Source organism: Hetaerina americana, unplaced genomic scaffold (assembly GCF_022747635.1).
Source record: "Hetaerina americana unplaced genomic scaffold, ioHetAmer1.1.p SCAF_10, whole genome shotgun sequence".
Classification (NCBI taxonomy): Eukaryota; Metazoa; Arthropoda; class Insecta; order Odonata; family Calopterygidae; genus Hetaerina; species Hetaerina americana.
Genome location: NW_027286070.1, coordinates 67,470,826 through 67,484,689, shown reverse-complemented (window position 1 = coordinate 67,484,689; position 13,864 = coordinate 67,470,826). Strand labels below are relative to the sequence as shown.

The 13,864-nt window shown below is 38.9% G+C and overlaps 1 protein-coding gene across 2 annotated transcripts in view; it reads right to left on the bottom strand.

Annotated features, from left to right (window-relative positions):
- Positions 1 to 13,864, bottom strand: part of LOC139700198 (uncharacterized) — a 56,283-nt gene that overhangs the window by 30,117 nt on the left and 12,302 nt on the right. The gene's annotated exons all lie outside the window — the stretch shown is intronic.

Sequence of the window (13,864 nt, the reverse complement as noted above, 5' to 3'; positions counted from 1 at the left end):
TAGTTAGTTGATAAGGCGTTTGTACCCTCAGATTAGTCAAATCCCTTCAGGGTCCTGGCAAGTGCATACCCATCCTCCCTATTGAAATTCTCTAGGATGGAAGCATAAATACTTCTGCAGAGTCATCATGGAAACGATTGAAGTAATGGTGAAACCAGATAATTTCAATAGGGAGGCTGGATATATGCTCACTAGGACATGGAATGGGGATGAAATTGCTTTCTGTCAAAGGCTGACCAATGCAGCCCAAGTCCAAGAAATGGAAGCTGATGATTTTACATGTTGTTTTGAGCAGGCATAGTAGCTAGGTAAAACCACCTTACACAATGTGACACATTTGCATTTCACTTTTCACTGTTTACTTTTCTACAGGAACATATCTAAAATCAAATAGGATTCCTATTTCCTAACCCTACCAAATCTCAAGCAAGGAACCTGAATATTTGTAAATTTTTAGCAAATCACCACTTTTCACTTATTGCATCGCATTGCATACTTTTGAAAGACTGTAGACAGCTTGGATCTGCTTCAATATGCTGTTAACATTTGAAATTCATCATTTTTTCAAATTTAAATTGTGGAATATGAATTGTAAAAATGTTATGCAGGTTCTTAAATGGTATCCAGGAGAAGTCCCATAATCTCCAATTATTTCATTAAGGAGGCATCCATCAGTCTTCTTCACATGTAAAATGTTTTTACATCTTAAATAGTCAATGAAAGAATCCCACAATGTGAATAGAGCAGTGGGTCTCCCCATAAATATTCCTAAGTGTGCTTCAACTAGAGAATGGGAAATTGTATATTTTACTGAAGTGGATTTTTCCAAATCAATCATAACTCCAATTATCATAGCCATTATTGGTGGAAGAAACCTCCCTCCCACTATTTGCCTTACCTACATAATATACAGATATCCTATGCATGAAGACAGAGTAATAAATAATTGGAAAGTCTGGGAAGGGCCTTGCTCAGGAGAACTAGACTGGGAGCTGGTACATAAGATGCAAGTTTATGATTGAATATTGCTAGAAATTGCAGGTGAAATAACAATAGCACATATGTACTCGACCATAGTAAGGTAGAACATAATTTAAAATGAAAAAATGCTGATATGTATTTAATGTGGGTCATAGTAGTCCAGGGATAGAGCATTGGACTACTGACTGGAGGGTCCAGAGTTTGATTCCTGGGCAAGTCTCTGGGCACCTGCAGCTCCACCCAAGCCAGGTGATTTTTTGGGTACCAGATCTTCCTGGGAAACCATCACTGGCACAGGAAAAGGACCTGGCCCCCCTACCCTGATGTGTGAATTTCACATGCCGTCGGGCTTAGTACTGGGTGAACTCTACCATCACCTACCAAACCAATCTTCAGGTTGATTACTGAGTTTATGGTAATGGTAAGGTCATGTATTTAATATTCTCAACAGTCAACGAAGAATGCTTTTCAGATTTATTTTCAAGTTATGAAAGGGACATACTAAAAAATATGAAAGCTTTGGAAAATCATTTACTGGGTCATGTGAAGGGGTCATATGACCTATTTCCATACCATAAAACCAGGACATGAACCAGCAGAGCTTGAGTATATTGTATACCCACTTAAGAACCATGTTTTTGAAAATTTCCAGTTTAATATAAATATATTACAGGCTGAATTACATTGGAATAAATATTGTTTGTTCATAATTCTGATCGAATTTCCTACCTTATTCAGAGAGGGCAACAAAATCTGGAAGTGATGGCCAGGCCTCATGGAATGAAGTCGGCCAATTTTTGTGACCATGAGCTCAAGGTTTCCCTGTTACATAAGTGTCAAAATTGGATTTTCTTAAAGGTAGGACATGATCTTTGCAGTTGGCACTTCCTCAGGGCTGTCACCCATAAAACTAACTAGGGAACATTGGTGAAACAAATCCAGACTGTTTTTAAACCTAATCGTTCTTTCTCTGTGATTTTATTTTCCTTATATTCAGTTTTGGTCAACTAAATTTATGCACCTAAACCCAAACAATATCATACACTTCAAGATAGCATAATAGGGTCAGTGCATTCGGTATTATGTATTACAAATTCGGTATTATGTATTATCTCAACAGAGAAAAGACTGAAGTGATGCAGTGAATGAAAAATGTTTTGAACTGTAATATTCATTGACTATCTTGCAAACTTATTGCAACATTTGAGCGAAGAAATCAAGCAAAAGCGTCCTCATTTGGCTAAGAAGAAAGTGATATTTCGTGAAGACAATGTACTAGCTCACAAATCCGTCATTGCAATTGCCAAAATTCATTAATTCAAGTTTTAATTGCTACCTCATGCACCCTAGTCGCCAGATTTAGCCTTCTCGGATTATTTTCTGTTCGCAAACTTGAAAAAATGGCTCGTTGGTCAAAGATTTTCCAAGCGTGAAGAAGTGATGTCGGCAGTTAATGGCTATTTTGAGGATCAAGACAGGCATTATTATAAAAAGGGTTTCAAACTTATTGAAAATCGTAGGGAAAAGTGTGTAGAGCTGAAATAAGAATTATGTTGAAAAATAATGAAATTATTTTCAAAATTTTTGTGTTTTCTTTGTCAGGCCGGTTACTTCTGGGACCAACCTCGTATAACAAGTAGGATAAATATATCTTCAGGATAAAATGAAAGAAGACTCTGTTTTCCCAAATAGAACTTTTTTTGTTACGACCTAGGATTTGTTACAGCGTAACATCTTCAGATATAGCTTTGGGCTACATTTTCACATATTTGGCCATATTTATAAGTATGCCGTCAAGAACAGTATTAATTCTAAAATACTATTTGTATGTACTTGATAAATTAATAATTTCGTGCGCTTACACTATCTATTTGCCATTATTGTAGTTTCTCCTTTTGCATTTTGTTTGGAATACTATCTCGAATTTTTCGTTCATCGACAGATAAGCATTGATTATGTTGAAAAAAAATATATTTTTGTATTTTCTTCGTTGGGTACACTAAAGTGGTTCTCAGGATCATCAACAAAGGCTAGAGAGTAGGACAAATGATTACTTAGGGGATGATCACTTTGGGTTTAGGATGGGGAGAGGTACGCGTGATGCCATTGCAGTAATGAGATTATTAATCGAGAGGAATATAGAACACAACCAGGAGGTATTTGCCTGTTTCGTAGATTTAGAAAAAGCGTTTGATAGAGTGAATTGGGAAAAACTAATGAGTGTTTTGCAGAAAATAGGAATAGATAGGAGGGATAAGAGGCTAATCCGCAACCTGTACATGTCTCAGACTGCTCAAGTGCGAGTGGGGAACGGGGAGTCCGGATGGGCAGTGTTAGGAAGAGGTGTGAGGCAAGGTTGCCCATTATCACCGTTGCTGTTCAACCTGTATGTAGAGGAAATAATTAAAGAGGCATGGGAAGAGCTGGAGGCAGGAATGAAAGTGAATGGGGAATTCGTAAAATCAGTTAGGTTCGCTGATGACCAAGCTTTAGTTTGTCAGTCAGCCAAGGGGTTGCAAGCATTTCTGAGTGAATCGGAAATTCAGTGCGACAGGTATGGGATGAGAATCAATATTAATAAAACAAAGGTTATGCGATTTTCTAGAAAGAAAAAGGCTAAGCTAAACATTAAAATAGGAGGGCAAAAACTAGAGCAGGTAGAACAGTTTATGTATCTCGGAGGTGTTTTGGAACAGCATGGTAAAAGTAATAGGGACGTTAGAAGAAGCATTGCACTAGGCAAAGATGCTTTCACAAGGAGGAGGGAATCGATAAAACTTTGATATGAAGCGTGGTTATGTAAGACGCGGAAACATTGGTCACTGAAGCAGGAGGATGGAAATAGATCAGAGGTTTTTGAAATGTGAACGTAAGGAAGGATGGAGAAGGTGAAGTGGACCGAAAGGAAAACAAATGAGGAAGTACTTGGTATGGTGGGCGAGGAGAGGAGATTGTTGGAAGAATTCATAAGAAGAAATGAAAAATGGATGGAAAGCATACGGATCGGTAGAGGGTTGTTGAAAGCTGTGACAGAGGGGAGGCTTTAGGTAAACGAGGAAGTGGCAGCATTAGGATAGGGTTGTTGTTTTGGTAGCTTTGTCCATCTAAAACCTACCGTAACTGGTAAACTACCTAATAATAATAGATTAGCAAAATGTACGTACACTGTACGTAATTTTGCTAATCATAATACAGATACATAATACGTAATAATAATACAGAATGCAGTGTTGTGTTTAAAGAATATTCTGTTTTATCCCTGGGCATTCTAAACATATTTCACCTCCGATATAGGAATGGATACACCCACTCCACATGCTGATTGAAGTAGATCCATGAATTACACATGTGCTTGCATTCTCCAAACAAGTTTCCCAAGGTGATTTATAGAGGAGTTAAAAAAAATCCATGGGAAAACCAGTTTAAAAGTCATAAAATGTTGGAAAGCTTTTGATAGACAAGCTAATTGTGCAACGAAAGGTTAAGTATCAAGTTTCGGCTTATTTTGAAGTTGGTGCTTTGATTTATATTATACCTGTTCGATAAATTTATCATGCATATCACATTGCGGTGTCGCAAAATTACTCATGAATTTGAGTTGATAAATTCCAAAGAAACTGCGGGAGATGCCGCAACAGTAACTTTTAACGGAGTCATCCGCTAATCCCAGTCAAGGCGAATGATTTTTACACTCTGAAATTGTTGCATTGAGTTGATAATTTTGATTTTAGTTCCTCATCTTCATGGTACATTTTCCCCCGAGGTATGAGTGAATCAGTGATTATTGTGATGGACTGATCCTCGCTTCATCAGTCACCGCATCGCTCGAAGAGACTTGGCATTGAAATTAATCGTCACTTGTAACGTAGCTTGAAAAATGAATAGTAATTGCACCATGTTTTCCCCCAAAAATAACTCTCTAACAAGACTGCTGTGTGCATAAGGAGGGTCGCTGGCCTTTAAATCGCTAGCTGTCGAAACCCCAGCGCAAGTGTAATCCAGCTGTCAATACATGCGTATGATGTCCCCGCCTCCCTCTCATGCCGAGCCAAGGCGAGGTAGTGTTCCCGGGCTAATGCAGTTATATAAAACACAGTTTGGCTGAGTAGAAACGTGCGAGTCTTTCAAGGATCCTCATGGCAACCGACGTGTCAAGATTCAAGGTCGTTGCCGTCAGTTTCCGCAAATTTGACTTTTCAAGGTCACTTAAAATGCATGGACATGCGAACGTCTTGAGTGATGGTTTCCTAATCTAGATTGATCTCGCGAAAAAAAATGCCAATTTTAATTTACAAAATCGTATATGTTGGTTACATAGGGAAACATGCTAGTCGAGGTGAGTGCGTGATGTGAATGGGCACCATTCGCAAAGAGTTGTCATTCATCTCACATATTAAACCCAATGGCAAACCGGAAGTCATATTTTCGGTGAATCAATAAAAAATTCCATCTCAGTTGGCTACTTCTGGAAATATGAATATGAAACATTCCATTCGGATAAGGTATAGGAATTTTTTCATTAGACCAGATTCAAATCAGAATAATCATGGCTTTATTACGTAACACTAATGCCTAATTGAAAAGGGGAAACCAATGGCCAAAATTTTCAACAGCCAAAATACATTGGGTCGTCTCTGAGTTTTTGACAGTTTAGTTCGACAAAGTTATCCTTTTTTTAGTATGGAGGTAATTTAATTTCGTAGATAGCCTTAATATACCATGCATAGTTAGGATTCATTCCTGATTTAAGGCAATTTTTCATTAAAATACAGCCCCAAAATAGGTTTTATTCGGACCCAATAATTTGTTCACATTATATTTTTACTTCACTCGGGAAAAGATAAATATATATCAATCTTCTTTCCTCCTTCCGTAATGTGTGGTCACCCTAAAGGAGTTGTAATGTTCCATTCTGAAATTTCAGGCCGCGGTTGTAAAGTACCGCAGACAAGAACTTGGAATTCGAAATTTCGTGGTAAAATTGACACCATCACCGCGACTGATGCCAGATAATTACGGTATAATACTAGAAGACCACAAATAGTTCTCTGACATGGGCAGTTTACTAACATGGAGCTCTGAATGAGTTTATCGAGGAATGTGTATCCTATGGAATTAAATTAGAATGGATTTTTTTTACTGAACTATTAATCCTCTACCTTAGTATAAGGAGAAAAATTAAGTAAAAAAAAGAGCTGCCTGGAAACATTAAAATATATAAATGTATTAGTTCTCTTAGAGACCTAATACATTCAACAGTTTCAGGCGAGATGTAGTGGAAGTACGTCATTTTGAAAAAAAATTGCACTTTTCCTAAGGTTTGTTAGTAACGTACAACGCGTTTCGTTTCACAGAACTATCTTCGGGTGCAAGACCTGATGATACTTCTGTACGTTACCAATAAACCTGTGGAAAAGTGCAGATTTGTTTTTCTCATAATTAGAGACCTAAATAGAAATATTACGTAAGAGAAGTCTTCGAATATACATCTAAGTGAAATACAGCCTTGATACTAGGTATGTAAAACCCTTGTGATAGCAAAAAATTTTCCCTCATAATTTAGCACAAATTATTTTACTAGAATCTAAAAAAACTACAAGAAACACCTGGGATATAATGAAATACTTCGGAATTACACTGTGGCTAAATTTAGGAAAGCACATTAGAAACTTCTGGAGAGCTGTATTAAAAGTTGGCTTCATCAAAAGAATAACTTGGAAATACTCGACTGAAGAGGCAAGGAGGATGCCAGTTTGAGAACGTTTTCTGCGAAGACCTCATTTAACACGCATCGAGACCCGCAGCAGGAGGATCTAATTTCTGAGTTGAAACACGAAAAGAGAGTCGATGTCGATGGAGGGAGAGTCGGGATGGGCTGAGTTACGAAAAGTAAGACAGCGGTGTCATTACCAACCTTTATTTCGACGCATATATGGAGGAAATGATGAAAGAGACAAGGGAAGAAGCAAGGAATGAAAGTCGGTGGGCACTTTACAAAATCAATTAGCTATGTCGATGATCAACATTTGATTTGCTAGACAACCATGTATTGCTGAACGCATTGAAAAGTCAGTACGATAGATATTGGATGAGAATCAATGTGAACAAGACCATGGTGAGGAGGTTTTCGAGAAAGAGGAAAGCTACGTTAAACTTCAATATATGAGAGCAAAAACTAGTAATGGTGGAAAAGTCTACGTGTCTTGAAAGTATTTTTGACTATGACAGCAGTAGGGATATAAGTAAAATACAGCGTTAAGAAAGGAGGCAAAGAAAAGGTTAAAAAAGAGAAGCGAATGAATATAGCCGTTAAAACAAGACGATGGGCGTAGATTTGGACGCTTTTGAAATATGGATGTGGAGAAGGATAGAAAAGGTAAAATATACGGATCGTAGACAAACGAAGAAATACTAGGAATGGTGAGAGAGGGTTATCCGGAGCAATCCATATGAAACAGGAAAAAGATGGAGGAAGAGAATTTTGATTGGTGATAGAATGCTGAAGACCGTAATAGAGGGGAGAACTTTGGGCAAGTGAGGGAGGGGAAGGCGGCATCTTGGATGGAATGAGGGGAGGAAGCAGGGATGTGGAATTGGAGGATGGTTTATTTTAGGGTCGGATATCAGGTTGAGTTTTGCTATGTGCGGTTAAGAAATGTAGTGGCGGTTGGCTCGTGTGACCAACAAACGTAAGCGGTAGACTACCAAATAATGCGTAAAAAACTGAAAAAATATCTCCGCTGTGGTGAAAATCGTCGCAAATGAGTAGAAAGCGTCACACAATTATTGGAAATCCTGAGCTTGAAACCAATGGAAGCACTTAAACTTCCAGTTGTATACAAATAGTATTAGTTTAACGCAGACGACAAGGAGGGAATAATTCTATCCCCGCAGCACGTTTGTTGCTTGCAAAACTGCAACGAGAAGGAAAATGAATAACGCACAAACTTACATAAGGAATCCTATTGCCCTCCGACAAAAGACCGTAAATACAGAAAAGAACCTGTTTCCTCAAAACTTTCGTCACCAATTGATCGATTAATATTTCTTAAAATCTATTGAATAACATTAACAATAATTATAAGAACCACGAATTTCGGCCTTTTAACTAGTGGAGTATTTTTTAGCAATGGAATGGAATAGTTTTTAATTAATAAACTTGATATTCGTTGACGGAAAACAAACCAAAACCAACTCAGAAAATGATAGTTGCTCAAACAAAGACTACTGCTTGTGATGACCAGCTGCATTTTAACCTTTACATGAACGAATTGGCTCCTTGAAATTGCTTCAAAGGTCTCCATAATGAAGTTGGATTGATATCCGAATCAGATCGCGCGCAGCGTAGAGAACCTAGATTTGTAAAATGTTTTTATGATAAACTGAGTAGAAAATTATGAGGATCTAGGTTAGAAATCACTAACGGGGTGAAGGTTGAATTAATGCAGATCATATCTCTTGCATAAATTGGAAGAACATCTCTTTAGAAGTGACGTTGTAAATGTATTATTACCCCCATCGTACTACGGTAGGAGAGATCATGTCAATAAAATTAGAGAGATCAAGTGCAGAAAAGTTAGATTTAAGATTTCATTTCTCCCACGAACGCTAAGGGATCAGAATTGGTTGTCCGACCGAGCTAGGGGGGGGTTGGGTCAAAAGTAGTCCCTCCATGTAATCACCCCCTGCCACACACCCAATGGCGGCTTGCAGGGTACCATGTAATAAAGAAAGGAAATTTAGTGTCCAGGCCTGACTCGTCCGCATTACATTGTGGTCTTTAGTACCTCAAAAGGCCACACTAGATTGGGGTCTCGAGTACGCGAAGAGTGAGCGAGCAAATATTTGACCGATCATCGACTACTTGGCCCTCCGGCTCTGAATTCCGGCGCGTCGCACCGTGATTTCTCTCGCATTCGCGCATTCAAATGCATAGCCGGACCCCGTCCACCGCCTTTCGACTGAGAGGAGGGAAGCCTCAGCAAAGCCCCGAAAGAGCACAAGGGCTTCCTTTCGGGAGGGCGCAAGAACGAACTACTCCTCCGTTTCCGCCCCCAACTCACTCACTCATTTCAGGAACAGGCGCACTCAAACATCAACCTCGCCAGCCGTTGCTCAGCAATGCCCTCCGGCTGGCTACCCGTGAAAAAATACTCCCTCGACAAACCACCATGCCAATACTACTATGAATCGGGCACGACCCCAGGAATAATTATGTTTTCACGTGAGAAGCCGAAGGGTGGACGGTCGCCACTCCTCATATTTTATCGCGCATCCCTGGTGAATACGAAAATATTAATTTTGCCCCATTCAGAATGTGATGGTGAGCACGTACTCAAGGACAGCACGGCGGCGTAGGGTGAAATGACCGAAAATTCATAAACGCGTCGAGTTAACATGCATCCACTGAGGACAATCAATGTCCCCCCAATACCCCCAGTAATCAAACCATGCCCCATACATATTTCTTCCGGACGAGATATGTATATTCTCTTTGGTTTTAATATGAGAGATATTCCGGGTTAATCGGAGAATATCATCGCGTGAAAGAGATTAGGAGAGTACTAAATATTATTCAATGAATAAATGGCAAAAATGGCTGCCTATCATGTTATGTCCCACTAAAAGCATCTCACATAAACATTCACTGAAATAATGTCGGGCGAACACAGTTATTTGTGATGATACTTGGAAACAAATGGAACGGTTAAATACCGACTTGGGTGCAGTATCTGCTAGACATAATGAAACACTTTCCGCGGCTGATGTTATAATTCTATCCATATTCAAGCAGTGATTCGGCCAGGATGGATCGTCCGGTTTCATTTTCAGATAACACCATGATATTTTTCCTGCAACCAAAATTAAAATGCTGACTCTACGCCATGAATCGAAAGTCAACTTCATTACATTAATGTCTACAGCATATCGCATGGAATTGCGCGATTGGCCGATGCTTGATGCCGGACGCAACTTGGAATTTTTTAAAGAAAATTTCTTGGAAACATCACCAGGACGGTAAATTTTTGCCGTAACAGTTTGCAAAAAAATGCAGCGGAGTTATTATTGATACTTGTAATTTAAGCGGAAAGAATTTAGAATCTCAGGAAATGTAGCGTCTTGGTTAAAATCTAAGGATACTTAGGAGCTTCAAATTTTGATTTGGGAAAAGGAAGAACCGTCAGCCATTTAATGGGTGAGCTCCGGTAGTTGGAAACGAGTTTAGTATCGTTAAAATCTCAGGCGAGTGGAAACTATATTAACTCTACACTTCTTCCCTTTATCAAAGGACCGTTGCGTAAGTCCATGAACTGGGAAAAAAATTGACGATAATTTAAGGAGTTAAGAAACTTAAGATCTTATGACTTAACTTAGTAAAATGTATGCAGACCAGAAAAAATTCCAAAAAAAATTACCAATTCAACGGGCGATTTATTTACACTTCCGGTGGTGGGAAGAGTTCTGAGTGGAAGTGAGCCACCGAAACTAAAATATTACCTCGACCGACCTGTTTCATTTGATTACAAGGTGAACCGCATTGAATCTTTTTGGTGACCAGTCAACAAGTACCAGTGCTACCTGATATGGCAGTAAACATTAAGACTTAAGATAATTGAATGCTGTTGCCTCTTAATGCTTTGAGAAAGAGACGCTTTTCAATTTATTTCATCCATCTCCAAGACTGGGAACATTTGTATAGACTTGTAGAAAATCAGACGCCCAGTTACTTGCTACGACTGGTATTCACCTTGAATGTTCCAACAAAATTGCCAATGCATTTTATGCCTTCAGAGTAGTTTAACCATGCCTTCAAAGTGGTTAAAATATTTCAAGATACACGTTCCATAGAGTTTTGCTATTCATTGAATTATTATTTTTTTTAAAGAGAAATGGGTAAATGAAGTTGAATCAATAATTCTACTTTCGAGCCAGTTTTCATGCTGATTACAGCCTTCTTACAGATTACAGATTCTTGTTTTATCTAAACATGTATGCACATAATAGAAATCAAAATAGATGCCAATAAACAGATAAAACTATTTTTTTTATAAATCTTATGGAGCACATTTTAAACGATTTAATGGTAACCACCTAGATGGCTTGTCCGGTACTCGATTGTTCAACCCTGTAATAGACGTAATCAGATTCACTATGACATTTTCGGACCTTATTTCACCAAAAATGTAAGCATGTGGAATTGCGACGCTCTTAAAATTTTAAAGTAACTGACTGATCAGTTATATATTTACTCAATATGCATTCAGTAATCCAACACGATATTAAAATGGAAGGAATCACTGTATGCAATACCATTCAGTCTCGTCTGACATTTAATTAACTTTCCAGGTTAGAAATTTATCGGGGAAAAAGGGACAATGAAAAATTTTTCGAATGATTTGTAATAAAATAACGCAAAGGGAATGCCTTGAAAGAGCTGGTGTACAATTTTTAATTGCTCCATATCTTGTCAAAAAATAACATAATATTTTCATAAGCCACAAATTCGAGAATCTTAAAAAGGGAGACTTTGCGCCGAGGATAGATGGGCTGTGAGTTGATGGCAATTATGTTAACACTGAGAATACGCAGGTACCATTTTCATGCCATTTTTTGGGCCATCTTTCACACGGAGTGTTAGGGTTTGATAAACTTTTTGTGCGGTTAAGGTTTTCGTTCCGTTTTCCACGTTTTAGAAGAGTTATTTATTATTCATTTCTGCATTCGTTGTTACATTATTTTTAGCTTCCTAAACAATAATTTTGGGTCGCGGTAGTCCAGGGGGTAGAGCGTTGGACTACTAACCGGAGGGCCCGGGTTCGATTACCGGGCAAACCTATCTGGGTACCTGCAGCTCCGCCCAAGCTATGTGATTTTTTGGGTACCAGATCTTCCTGGGAAACCATAACCGGCACAGGGAAAGGAACTGGCCCCCCTACCCTGATGTGTGAATTTCACACGCCGTATAGGGCTTAGTACTGGGTGAACATCACCTACCGACCTTCGGTAGATTATGGTGTTTAGGGTTTTTTTATTCAATATTTATACATTTTAGATTCTGGCTTTAGGGATAGCTTTTTTTAATAAAAATTAACATTTGTCTTCCGTTCGGTATAGCATATGGAGGGGCGTTACCACGCCCCTACCTATGCTATACCGAACGGTGCTGCGCCTCTGACGCTCGGGTGACGTCTCTGAGCAGCCTCAGCTTCACCAAGATCTTTCTAAGAAACCATAGATGGAACAAGGGAAAAGAACTGGCCCCTCATCTTAATATGTACATTTCAGACGAAATTGGGCTTCGACTATTGCATTATGGGTTCACTGTTATCATTTTTGTGGTGGGTGTTGTCAATTTCTTAGATTTCCCTGTCCAGGAAATTGCGATACATTGCGAATCCTAATTAAAATTGCAATCTCATCATCGAAAGTAGAGCCAGCATTCAGCAAATTTCTTGCTTCAAAAGATACATGCAAATTGAATCATATTTTTCCTAATTTTGATCATCTTTAGGCTAAAATACTTTGGAGTAGCGCGGGCAACGCGTCGAAGATGTGTGCTTGATACAATTTGCTGCATGGTGCCTTTTTGTCAGGGCGTCTCAATGCTCCGGGATGGCACCATTATAATGAGAGGTACTCTGATGATTGGAGGTAGGTTTGTAATGAAACCAGAAAAAAGCTTCGCAAGGACGCGTGCAACTAGATTTCTAACACCTTGTCAACCACGAATATCGACGACTCTATCACCTCTCGTCCTACTTGGCCTCTCGTTTTCTAGCCCCTCTCACCTTTCTCTTCCTCGGCATATCAGAGAGAAAGTATGGGCGAAAATGGACTCTGGACTATCTCACTCCCCTTTTTAATACTGCCATCCTGATTCTCCTACTACTACCTTTACAATCTATTGATATCAACAGGCATGCAGGCCAATGCACAATTATTAGCTCTTAAAATAAGGTTTTAGCAAATAGTAATTATAAGTATGAATACTTTACCGTATAGACTCTTGATAATTCATTAGACGTGTCAAATTAAAAGGCTTGGGAACATATTTTCATATCTTGATTGCTCCTTCATTCACATCAAAAGGTACCTGGGGTAAGATGTTCTTCCCGCTGTTAGTCACTTGAAAAGCTAAGGAATGTTCTCTTTTGTCTCTTCAACTCATACTCTGCTCATTTTCAAGTATGCCACATTAATTATCACAATGTGGAAGGCCGCGATGCATCAGTTCACGCATTAGACACTAAGGCCCTATTTGGTTACGCATGGCATTGTGATAACGCATGGCATTGTGAAGTAAATTATGTTAATTGCCACTCGTTTTTATAACAGTCTGCTCATCGCCAGATCCACACCCAACAAGCAAAACGAGTCCAGCATTTAAAGCAGTCCTTCCTTCCACATACTATTTCGACTCTATCACTGTACTACGCTCAATCCGCTACAGTATGCCATGTCTCATTAAGTATTCTCGATAAGCCGGTCATTTTGAGAATTATGCCCGAAAGCCCTGCTTCCGGTGATTTTAGTCTCCAATGTTCATGCTCAGGATGATCTACAATTTCGATTTTTATGCCAAATATTTTATAATAATATCTTCCACTGTTTCAATAATGTTACCAAATATTTAAGAGAAATCCAATAAATAATGGTTCTGGTTCAAGTTTTGTTGGAAAAACCGAAAGAAGAATGAGGAATATTGCTATCCTGCTCTTGCCGGACCATTTCTGGCCAACTACATGAGATCCGTCACAGGACATATACGTTCAAGGCACCGAGAAAGCCAAACATCCAGGAATCTTTGGTTAGGCCTCATTTAGAATATTCTACAAGCAAATGGGATCCTCACGAAGTTGGATTAATTGCCGAATTGGATCGC